The sequence below is a fragment of the Mytilus californianus genome, unplaced genomic scaffold, assembly GCF_021869535.1.
Source record: "Mytilus californianus isolate M0D057914Y unplaced genomic scaffold, xbMytCali1.0.p SCAF_6, whole genome shotgun sequence".
Lineage (NCBI taxonomy): Eukaryota > Metazoa > Mollusca > Bivalvia > Mytilida > Mytilidae > Mytilus > Mytilus californianus.
Genome location: NW_026262712.1, coordinates 27,502,883 through 27,516,047, shown reverse-complemented (window position 1 = coordinate 27,516,047; position 13,165 = coordinate 27,502,883). Strand labels below are relative to the sequence as shown.

Here is a 13,165-nt window from a genome sequence, read left to right as displayed (position 1 = left end):
GTCATTTTGTCTTTTACATGTTGTTGGTAATTGTAACTGTATTACTACGAATATAACAATTTATCAGCAGTTTTCAATTATTGTATATATATACATGTACTGTTCCTTACTTTTTGTAATATTTCCGGTGATTTGTGTTTTTTTCTGTATGAAAATATTCTGTCACACTTTCGTTTAATTAATGTAATTGTATAAACATTCTCATGAAGAGATTTGAAATAAACCGCCGTTTAAACAACATCAAATGTGTAGCCATATTTTGTAGACAATCACGTGATTAAGTTCTATTTTTACCTGTTCACCTTCCTTGTCTATATTTCTGCCTCGCCCACCTCTGCCTTTGTTACATTTTGTCTTGAAGTTTTAGTGTCGCAGATTGTGTGAGAATTCGTCTGAATTCAGGTAATAACCGGGGTTTAATAATGATGTGCATATACATTATCATATTCAATTTGTATACTGATTTATTATGTACAAACTGGGTATGTAAACTTATTGTAAAAATGTTGTTTCACTTTCATCAAGCTACACTAAAAAATAAATTGCTTAATATCATGACAATTACATCAGGTATACAAAACTCTTTATCCATCAAAATGTTCAGACCTTTCATTGCTACAGTTATTTCCCTTTATTGTGATACATTGTTACACAATGCTGTACATGTTTTAGCTTTCTAAAAAGCTTCAGAGTTCTTCAAAGTTTCATACTTTTTAATTAGGACATAGTTTATGTGGTTTGTTTGAATATGTAGAAGGTGTCATATACTTTCTTTGTGTGTAGAATCGTGTGTGGAAATAAATACCAGACTTAGACAGGTCGTATTATGGTATACTGAAGTCCGACTTTTCGTATGTCCAACACTTCTTCGAACATGCAAAAATCTTTTATTTTTCTCTCTGAACAATTTCGGAAAAAATGTAAATGTCAGGATTGGCAGAACAGGTTGCATCTTTATTAAAAATATTTTTGTGGTGTCATTGCAGAGTCATGGTCCCTAAGATTTGAAATAATGTTTAACCGATTGTGCTTTTACTCCAATATGCTTGGATTTATTTTTCAAAGTTTTACAATGTAAAGAGTGATAAATTGTTTTCATTGGGTTCATTAATAAATATTGAATATTGAATAGGATATTGGTATTAATTGGTTTATGGGTACCTGACTTCATTTTTATAATTTATTAATTAATGTAAGATTTCATGACAATATAAGATTTCAGTACTACAAGTTATAGGTCAGTTAGTCAACTAAATTTGGGTATAATCAATGCAAGATGAACATGTTCATCCAACAGGCTAGATCTAACCATGATCTCATTTTCATAGATTGTTTAACAATGTTTAGATAATGTGATACTTGTAGAAAATCCTTAACTTAAAACAACTTTAAACTCAGTCATATTTTTTTATATAGAGATTGCTGTATCTATATATAACATTATACATATTTATTACAATGTTAAATCATAACTATCCTACTGCCTGTCGATACATTATTTTGGCAATGCACAAGTCATGTCTTCTTTGACTGTCCATGGCGTTAAAACACTAATTCCCTGGGTTGTGTTTTAGTTGATGTTAGTTTCTGGTGCATGATTTTTCATTATTAACTGCTTTTGGCTTTTAGCTAGCTTTCAGTAACTGCGAGTACTCTCAAATCGTAATGTAGTGTTAATTTGACCTGTTGATGCAATTTGTAATTCATTTTTGTATTCAATGTTTACTTATTTTGTGTTATATCTCTCTCACTATTTTTAATATATACCAACTTTTATTAAAATTATTTAGAGTGACGATAAATTTTCACTTCTGTACTTTGAACAACAAATTTATTTATTTTGTAAAAACAATTTCCGTACTCCATGTACATCTTACAACAAAATTATTATATTTACCTATGTATGTTATCTTATTTAACGCCGTTTTGTCCAAGATTAACGTTGTCTTTCTGATATTGTTTTACATCCCCTTCTTTTTTTTATTAATATTGTATTTACATTGTGTCATAGATCAAATTTATTCGGTCAGTGTATGTTTATTTGTTTTTGTTAATATGTCTTTTGATTGAGTTAAGCCATTTTAATTGATATAAATGTTTCACGTTTCTAGTTCTTTATATAGACTAGACCGTTGGTTTTCCTGTTTGAATGCTTTTAAACTAGTCATTTTTGGGGCCCGTTATAGCTTACTGTTCGGTGTGAGCAATGCACCGTGTTGAAGGCCGTATTTTGACCTATAATGGTTTACTTTTTACAAATTGTAACTTGAATGTAGAGTTGTCTCATTGGCACTCATACAACATCTTCTTGTATCTATATAACCAGAAAAGCAGTTACGATTTGCAGCATGTCCACCCTTGATGATTCAATGATGAATTACATCTTATTTAATATCAAAGAAGGTATTTGAAACAGATTTCTTTTTTCTGACATTACTTCCTTAGAAATATCCATATTGATCGGTTTTTTTTTTATTTATTTACAGTATAAACCAGTGAGATAATGGCTAGTGCAACAAATGTCTGTGGCATATGCGATCTACGTCATATTACCAAACCATCCGTAGCCTGGTGTCAAGAGTATGATGAAGGATTTTGTTCTGGTTGTGAAGAACATCACAGCTTAGCAAAAGCAACCAGACTTCATAAAACGATAACAATGGATGAATACCAGAAGTTGCCTCCGGATGTCCTGCAGATCCCTCAGTCTTGTTCCAAGCATGATGAAAAGTTTCTTTTATACTGCAAAGATCATGAAATGCCATGTTGTGGTAAGTGTGCCATCGAAGTTCATAAACGATGCCATGAAGTTGTCAATCTCGACGACATAATCAAGAATATTAAGACCTCTACCTCTTTCCAGGAAATAGAGGAAACACTTGCTGAAGTTGTAGATAATATTAAAGAAATACAAAAATTGTACAGGAGAAACATTACTACACTTTCAGAAAACAGAAAGCAGACTGAAAAGCAGATTCAGGAAATTCGTTTAAAGATAGATACTCAATTCAATCAAATACAGAAAAAGTTAGTAGATGAAATACAAGAAGTAGAAGAAACAGAAAGAAAAAAAAGTTTCTCAGCTGGTTAAAACATTAGTAGAAAAGGATAATAATTTAACAAAGTACCAGAATTCAATTGCAAATATCAAGCACCATGCATCCGACCTCCAGACATTTATGTCAATAAAACAAATAGAGCAGGATTAAGCTAACGAAGAAGAGTTCACTCAATCATGCCTTGACGGCGACAAATTGAATACAAGAGTCATCACTTCAAAAATTGATGAAAATGTTGAAGCCATAATGAAAAATGTACAAAAATTTGGGGAAATAGCAGTAGTATTAAAGCCCACTAAAGCTGCATTACGAGAAAGAAAGAAAAAACAAGCTCAAATAATTATTCAAAAAAAAAAAAAAACTATTGAAAATATTACAGCTCGGTTGCAGGATACGATACAGACGACATTAACGAACGTAACATGTTGCTGTTTTCTTCCGGATGGTAGAATGGCATTTACCTACTTTCAAAAGGAAATGTTAATTTTGATAAAGGCTGACGGATCTAAATATTTTGAGATAACATTACAAGGTTCATACGATGTTGGAAATGGAACAACAGATAACACGGTTATTGTATCGTCATGTGGCATTAAAAGTGGTATCAGCATCGTTGACATTCAGGACAGGAAGATAAGGAAGTTCATTCCTGTCAATTCCTTTTGTTATAGTGTAGTAGAACGAAACGGACATGTGATAATATGTTCAGATTTTGGAATGAAGATGCTTAACCTTCAACCTGAAACTGTTAACACCATAACAACTACAAACGTATCCCCATATTCGTATGTAGACACAAATGGAAATAACATTTATTATACTTCATATTATGGCAATTCTGTAAAATGCTCTGACTTTCAGGGTGTCCTTAAATGGACTTTTAAAGATGAAAATATTTTGAAACGTCCCCTAGGAGTCTCTGTCGATAACGATGACTTTTTGATTGCTATATCAAAAAAATCAGTTATACTTATATCGCCTTGTGGTAAGCAGCATAGGACACTTTTATCTTCTAAAGACGGACTTTGTGACCCACAAGCGTTGCATTATGACAAAATAAGAGATATTTTGTTAGTTGAAGACAGGAAAGAGAAAGCATTTTTGTACAAAATAAATCGAAAATAAAATAACCGATTTAGATGTAAGTGTAACATAAAATGTATATTTCTATAAATTAAAATCATACTCTACACAGTCATGTATGTTTTAAATCTAAATACGGAATTGACAGTCATTCTAATAAGACATTAAACATGGCCAATACCCATTAATTTCGGCAATTTCATTATAATGGGTCTTAATTTTGTACCTTTAATAACTATTATATTTTAATTTGCCATTATCTTTTTAAATAACCATTAACCTACTGTTGCTTAATGGTTGTTAAATAGAACTGTTCTAATGGGCATTAAATTTTGATGGTAAATTTCATGGGTTGGAACCTACACTATAATGGCCATGAAAAACATTTATTATGTCAAAAAATACCCATTAAAAATAATATAACGTCATTTAATTTTTCCTTATTGATGACTCATAAATATATATGTAATGGGTTTATTGCTGTCAAAATTCAAGGCCATACACTGTAGTTTAATGGTGTTTAACATAAAGAACACTGATTTAATGGGTCTTAGTTATGTACCTTTAACAGGTTTTTAATGTGTTTTTAATGAGATTTTAATGATTATTTAAAGGTAACATTTAATGGAAAATTAATGGGTAAATACGCAGTAGTGACTATTTACGTTGGATTGTCAAGGAACATAAACTAGAAGCTGTAAAGAACCTGTGAGTATAAAAAAGGAAACTCTCCAACATTGTAGACGAGCATAGAATTCATGACAGAACATAAACTAGACGCTGTAAAGAACCTGTGAGTATAAAAAAGGAAACTCTCCAACATTGTAGACGAGCATAGAATTCATGACAAATATCTGTTTTGTTGATCTTGTATTGCTGACCTTGTAGTCTGTTTAGTTTCCCTCTATCTTATTTAGTTTTTTTGCATAAAACACAAAAGAGGGTAAAATAAATCCTCTTTTAAGGACAATCTCTTCTCTAAAGAATGACAGCCTACTAACTATATCCGGCAAAATTTGACTTGCTAGTTGATCATTATAATTGTGATCTAAAGTGGCTATTTATCTGATTTAATTTTTATCATTTAAGTCATAAAGTAAAACTAGAGGCTCTTAAAAGTCTGTGTCGCTCACCTGTATCAACTGTATTTGTAGAAATCATGTAGAATAAGATTAAATTATAATGAATAGTATTAAATTCTCTAATAATAAGTGAGGCCAAGTTTGGTTTACTTTTGCCCAGTAGGTCATCCCATTGTAGTCGTGCAATAGCTTCTGAAGCATGTGAAGACCCTTTATCATTGTTTTTAATAATTTTTCAAGTTGCGACCCATTGAAATGGTTTAATTTTACAATTTTCCTTAGACTTCTATAGTAAACCCCTATGTTCTATGTTTAGCCATGACGGCCATATTGGTTAGATGACAGATTCATCGGGTTAATTTTTTCAATCAGATACACTATTGAAAATTGTAGCAAAGTTTAATTATATTTTGCCCAGTAGATCAAGTAGAGAAGATTTATGTAAAAGATTTACTAAAATTGACTTTACATGGCAATAACTCCTTAATGGGTCAATTGACAATTTTGATTATATTGACTTATTTGTAGATCGTACTTTGCTGAACATCATTGCTGTGTACAGTTTATCTCTATCTAAAATAATATTTAAGATAATAACCAAAACCTGCAAAATGTCCTTAAAATTAACAATTCAGGGGCCGCAACCCAACAACAGTTTGTCTGATTCGTCTGAAAATTCAGGGCAGATAGATCTAAACCTGATGAACATTATTTACCCCATGTCAGATTTGCTCTAAATGCTTTAGTTTCACAGATATCAGCCAAAACTGCATTTTATCCTTTTGTAATATTTTTAGCCACGTCGGCCATGCTGATTGGGAGGCGGGGTCATCAGACATTTTTTTTTTAAACTAGATATCCTTAATTGATTGTGGCCAAGTAGTTTCAGAGTAGAATATTTTTATAAAAGTAAACGGACGATGACAGACGACGGACGACGAACGACAAATGACGGACGACGGACGTCAAATGATGAGAAAAGGTCACCTGGCCCAATGGACCAGAAGAGCTTTAAAAATATAACAATTGTCATTTAAGGGGAATAACTTCAAAAAGGAATCGTTGGACGATTTCCGCCATATTGTCTTAATTGTAGATTATTCTTGCTGATCATATTTGCCTGTTTAAGTGTATATCTATCTATAATTACTTTTAATATATAACTCAAATACTGAAAAAAATGGGTAACATCGTCAGCAAAGGGTAATTACTCTAATAATGGGTCGACTGACGATTTCTACCACGGGGCCTATTTGTAGAACTTTCCTTGCTTTTTGCACTTTAAAGTGTCGCTCTTTCCATTTTAGTTTTCAAGAAAAAGGGGAAAATGAAAAAAAAGAATAATAAAATGTGTTATTTAAGGGCAATATCTCTTATAAGAAATCAGTGTTGACGTATGCAACCAGTTGGTAGAGCTCAACATTTTGAACACTTTTGCTTTTGTCAGATTTTTCACTATTTGTAACGGTTTTCAAAATAATAGACATTTCTTGCATATTACTTTAAATGTTCTCTTTTAGACATATCGGCCTACTTAATTGGCATGAGGAGGTCATCGGTCTTATCCTTTTTACTAGATACTCCAATAATGATTGTTGCCATGTTTGGCTAAGTAGTTTTAAGAGGAGAAAAAGTTACCAGACGACGACGGACGATGGATACCAAGTAATGAGAATAGTTTACTGGGTCCTGTGGGCCATGTGTGATATAAAAATAATAAAAGTACAAAATGGCTTAAACCACAACAGATTCCATCTTTATGGGTCTGAAAACTCACCGTTTCATTTACCCCTTTAATGCTAAAAAGGCGATATAGAAAAACGATCCGGGTAAACTTTTCAGACTTATTCAAAACTGTAATGAGATCTTTGAACACCATTGTTATTGGTATAAATATTGTTTGTTATCTGTATATCTAAAATAAAAGATTCCGTATGATTACCAATAAGACAACTCTCCCCAAGAGACCAAATGACACAGAAATGTACAACTATAGGTCACCTACAACAATGAACACATCCTATATATTACTATAGTCAGATATAAATGGCCCATAAATGACAAATATAAAACAATTCAAACGAGAAAACTAACGGCAAAATGTATGTACAAAATAATGAACCATACGTAATATCATTGCTATGCACATATGCACTTTCACGATACTATTATATTTTGGTATTGTACTAGGTTATATTTTTCTCTGACTCTAAATGAAGTCTTCACATTAAATCCATCAGTTGTTGGATGATAACTGATTGGTATTTTAGCCTGAGATAGATTATTTTATATGTCTGGCATGGTTTACTTATCATTGAATTTATGTCGAAAGTGTGTAATATGCAGGTTTTGCTACTGTAACAGGTATCACATAATCTTAACATTGACCAATGAACGATAAAAATTAGGTCAAGTTTATATGAACCCTGCCAGACATATTCACCTCACAATTATTACATTCACGAAATATAATTGACCTATTGATTATGATATCTGCAAAATAGACCAAACCAGAAAAACTGAACATTGTCCAATGAAACATGTAAATGAGGCCAAATTCAAATAAAACCTAGAAGACAGACTTGTTCACCTGACAATCATTCCATACACCAAATATAGTGGCCATATTAATTGTGGTATTTGAGAAATAAACCAAAACACACAAACTAAACATTGTTCAATGAACCATGAACTTGAGGTCAAAGTAAGATGACATCTATCAGTCGGACATGTACCCCTTGCAATCATTCAATATCGTTAACCTATTGCTTATAGTTTCTGGGAAACAGACCAAACAACAAAACTAAACAGTGTTCAATGAACCATGAAATTGAGGTCAAGGTCAGATAAAACATGTCAGTCGGACATGTACCCCTTATAATCACTCCATAAACCAAATAAAGTTGACCTATTGCTTACAGTATCTGGCATACGGACTTGATCACGTAACTTTAATCTTGGTCACTGATCTATGGAATAAGGTCGAGCTCAGGTATACTCTACGTGATGGGCTTGTAGACATTTCAAGGAAATCATACACCAAATATGGTTATTATATTACACATAAAAAAATGTAATTTGTTTTCAAGCAGTCACTGAATCATAAAAATGAGGTGAAGGATAATGCACATATGCCAGACGGAAACTACTTCGTAACAGAAGCTATCTGCATACAAGGTATGAAGCGTCCAGGTCTCCTACCTTCTGAAACATAAAGCTTTAAACAAATAGTTTACGTCGTCGTCGCCGCCGATGCATTGTAATTATACCTATGTCTTCCATACTGCAACTTTCGTCGCAGGCGAGACAAAAACTGCAATAAGGTGTATACTGATTGCTATTTACCCTTATGTTCTAATTTAAATTATGTCGTCCATGTTTGTAGGCAAGCGGAATTTTCGGGCACATTTTTATACAGTACACCCTAATGATGGTTGTGGCCAAGTTTGGTTAAATTTAAATCATTAGTTTCAGATGATTTTTGTAAAAGTACGTGAAGTAATGGCAAAAGCTCACTGCGGGATAGGTGAGCTAAACATGACATTCAGCAAGGGCCTTGCTTGGAGATTTATATTTGAGGCACATATATAATTATGCGAGGCCCATAATACGAACTATCATAATACTGATTCAAACAAAGCAAACATGCCCCTGGGGTTTCGATTTTGTTTACATAAAACTTATTGCTTAACAAAAAACATAAATAGTACTTTGACTTCTTGTTGTCTTTTTTGTGTTCTATTTTTATTGTTTCCTTGCTGTATGACACTTTTTATTTAAGGGATTCCCTTATACACCTTTAGTCTGATCAATCAAGATTAAAAACATTGTCAATGGTTTTCTCTCTGAAACAAAATAAAAAGACATACATGACTGAATGTGGCTTACTTTTATTCAGGGTTGCATATCGAGTTAAACGTGTATTTCTTTATGCTTATCTAAGCTTGGAACATATGCATAATGTTTTTAAATTTTCTTCAGATATCATTTATCTCTAACCTTTTAAAACTGATAATAATATCAAAAGGCTTTAGTATAAATATCTTTCCAATAGTGATCCCATGATTAAAACATATCAACAGTTGCAAATAATCAAGATTATAGAACATTTTAAAGAGCTTATAACAAATGTAAACGGAAATAGCACTACTAAGGACAGCAGTAAAACTCCATAATGTAACTGATGCATTTTTAGGCATCGGTTACACATTCAGGATTTTTACGGCCGTCCTTGATTTAGGACGGTTTTTTTAATTGGTGAAAAAGAAACTACTAAATATATCAGACTTATGATTTGTGCACTTCCGACGCACGTTAAGTCTACAAAAAACCCATCAGTGCCGCTCGAATCTAAAAAGTTACAAGGACTGAACGTTTATGTTACTATGTCAACTAAATTAACTTTGTTTCTTTTTCTTTGTCGTCGACAGTTTTTCCTCAATATCTTTAGTTTATAAATTATGAAGTAGCACTAAATCAAACATTTTAAACATTGCCTTTAAGGGAAAATTTAACCTGACTAGTGGTTGTTGCACAGATTTTTCCTTTTGTTTGAATTTGAGAGGAAATGTATTTTTGAATAAGTCAAAATTATTGTTCATTAATGACATATTTTTTATTATTTCAGAATCATCTCAGAAGAAATAATATTTCATAAATGGGGTACAGTTATATTAACATGATTAATATTATTATTACAAAAGGTTTTTCAAAAAAGTCGTGTCAACATAAATACTTGTTGTGTTACTTCTATGCAGATACGATTTAGTTCATTAGACTTATGTAGGTTATAATTTATATATTTTGCACAGGACCTGAATATTTTGATGCATCTTTAAAGATCTGGCGATGTAACTATATATGGAAATTTATTGGGCCTTTGTACCATATACATGCTACAATCAGTGTTTTCTATGTACTTTAAGTGTACTGTATTCAGGTATTATCTCTGTTTATCCATTTATATTTTTAGTTCAGCACATTTATATATATATATATATATATATATATATATATATATATATGTACTGTGTTTGTCTTGTATTCACCTGTATGTCGAAAATTATTCACAAATCAATGAATGACTTTATATTGTTCTAGCCTAGTTTTCATAGACAGAATGTAGTATTTAATCCTGAATTGATATGTGATTGCAATTTAATTGTATTTATACATTGAAAATATACACTTTAATGGTATAGGTGTAATTCAGTTAGAACAGAAAAAATGTACTGATTGTGTGTCATGGTTGGATACTCCATATCCTTTGTTTTTCTACACGTACCTTTCGTTATATGAAACTAGAGTAATAATCCTTTGCTGTTATGTCAGGAAAAAAATCAATGTTCACTTTCTATAATTGTTTTCTAAATATTCAATAATTTATGACCTGCACTTGTCTCAAAACACTAAGCAATTTTATTGGTTGCCTGTTTAAACTTTGCAAACCCCCTTTCCAAAAATATGATTACATAGGGACTTTTCATTTAAAGTGTTTGAGCCAAGAGAGGTAACTCTAAATTATGTGTGTTCCTATCATGGAATAAATGACACTTTTTTTTTAAGGTCTGTTTCTTCAAATTAGTTTAAGCAAAGAAGAAAGGAATTGTAATCTTGATTTTTGGTACCCGTTCGGAAATAGAATCAACGATCTCCCACACTCCAGACAGGGAAGTTACCATAAGATCACTAAAGCAGTATTAAACATATGTTAGAAATGTATTTCCGTTTTTTAAATTAATATTTAAAATGAATAATATTGTTTCAACTTAATATAGCCGTTTATTGATTTTTTAGATATTCATTTTGAAAACAAACAAAATCTTTTCTACATAATTAAGCTCAATCTAATTAAAAAAAAACAGGGGTCCATGAAACTGTTTTAAGCTTATCATTAAAATCATAGGATTATTTTGGATCCCACTGTTGCTGATAATTTGCGTACAAGCAATATTTCATCTAGCAAATTCAAATATATAATAAAAATATAGCTTCATGTGCTTCTTTAAGAGATGGAATAGAAATTTTTCAAATATTCTCAAAAAATCGGTTTCTTTGACATTTATATATTTTGGTTAGACATACCAAACTTTTTGGTTTCAAAAGATAAACACGCAGAAGGATTTTTGTAAAAACATTTTGAATATCTTTCTTTCATTTCGATGTTGTGTTTTGTGTAGTGTTACAATTAAGTAATCGTATGATTAAATTAATGGATCTCGTGTCCATAATTTATAGTAGTAATTTTACAAATCAGCTGTTTACGTTTTTACATCGCTGTTTTTACGATGAAATTTCACCTCGTTCAGAATATTTACGGTTGGTTGGAAGGTACGTTTATGATAGATGATGTGGGAATGTGTTTACCTTTTTAACTTACTTATTTTCTTAATGTAATCACTTGTATTTTAGCCGTAATCATCTAAATCACAACAGTGTCATAATTTATTTACTCGAGCAGCTATATTAGTTATGTATAGGCGGTTTATTACACGAGATTGCTTGTTTACATAACACACGTTTTGATTGGTTGATCTACTAACCCAAAAATTATAAATACAAGGTTGACAAAACGAACTTCAGATCTAATCTCATCGTCTCCAAGAGCAGTCAAAAATAAGCTAGTCATTATATTTAGTCAACCTTCTAAAAATGTCTAAATCACAGTCATCCTTAAGTGTGGTACGCAGGTTTTAAATGTTTTAAGAAAAACTAAACCTTCTAACGTTAGATTTACCCATGGCTATTGTTTGTTTTGCATAAGTCAGCCTTCAACCTCCGGGAAATTCCCCGTCAACCTTCGTTCTACTTAGTCAATCTTCTATCGGTATAATAATATGAGAGAGGTTTTCTGGAAATCCACTTTCATTTTAAGAGAGAGAATCAACTATTATAAGTATTTTATAATATCGGTAACGGAAGGTTAAAAAGTTCAACCTTCTACCGAATCAACCATCGAAAAAAATCAACCTTCTTGTAATTTTAGTCAACCTTCCTGACCTATAAACTGGATGATTACGGCATGTTGTATATAGATATAAATGTAAAGTTGTCAATGAATTGTAATTTTTTTTATTTTATAGATGATACATAAAGTACATCTGAAAGTTATACCTGACTGAGTTATTATTTCAACCTTATACCAACTCAAAGGATCCATGCAAATCATATTCGATTAAGCCTCTTATTCTAATTAATCTTATCCACTCGGTTTAAGGGACGAAATCGTTACAGTATATAAAAATATATGTGGTATGATTGCCAATGAGACAACTCTTCACAAGAGACCAAATAACACAGAAATTAACAACTATAGGTCATCATACGGCCTTCAACAATAAGCAAAGCCCATACCGCATAGTCAGTTATAAAAGGCCCCTAAATGACAAATGTAAAACCATTCAAACGAGAAAACTAACGGCCTAATTAATGTACAAAAAAATGAACAAAAAACATGTGACAAATCAACAAACGACAACCACTGAATTACCGGCTCCTGACTTGGGACAGGCACATACATAGAGAATGTGGCGGGGTTAAACATTTAAGCAGGATCCCAACCCTCCCCCTAACCTGGAACAGTGGTGTTACGGTACAACTTAAGAACGAACTATAAAAATCAGTTGAAAAAGGCTTAACACATCAGATGGATACAAATAGAAATACATCTAACAAAAAAGTACTTGTACATCCCAACAACAAAAAGACACTAAGTACAGATCTGAGAATACTAGTAGTTACTAACAGCTCGTTCAAAGCCAATAACAACTAATAAAATAAATCATGCGTCTAAGACTAAATTATCAATCATTACACATCCAACATCAAATGGATTTAGTGTAAAGACGTCATAAACAGTCAGAGAAAACATGACCTTGTGCAATGCCAAGATACAGGTACCGACAGATTGTAGATCCATGAATGTGCATATATATATAACAA

At 31.8% G+C, this 13,165-nt stretch overlaps 1 long non-coding RNA gene across 1 annotated transcript; it reads left to right on the top strand.

Annotated features, from left to right (window-relative positions):
- Positions 1–302: 302 nt before the first annotated feature.
- On the top strand, positions 303–3,456 carry LOC127706814 (uncharacterized). The gene is made up of 2 exons (XR_007984584.1): positions 303–402; positions 2,487–3,456. It is a non-coding gene; the product is annotated as an uncharacterized LOC127706814 (long non-coding RNA).
- The last annotated feature ends 9,709 nt before the right edge of the window (positions 3,457–13,165 follow it).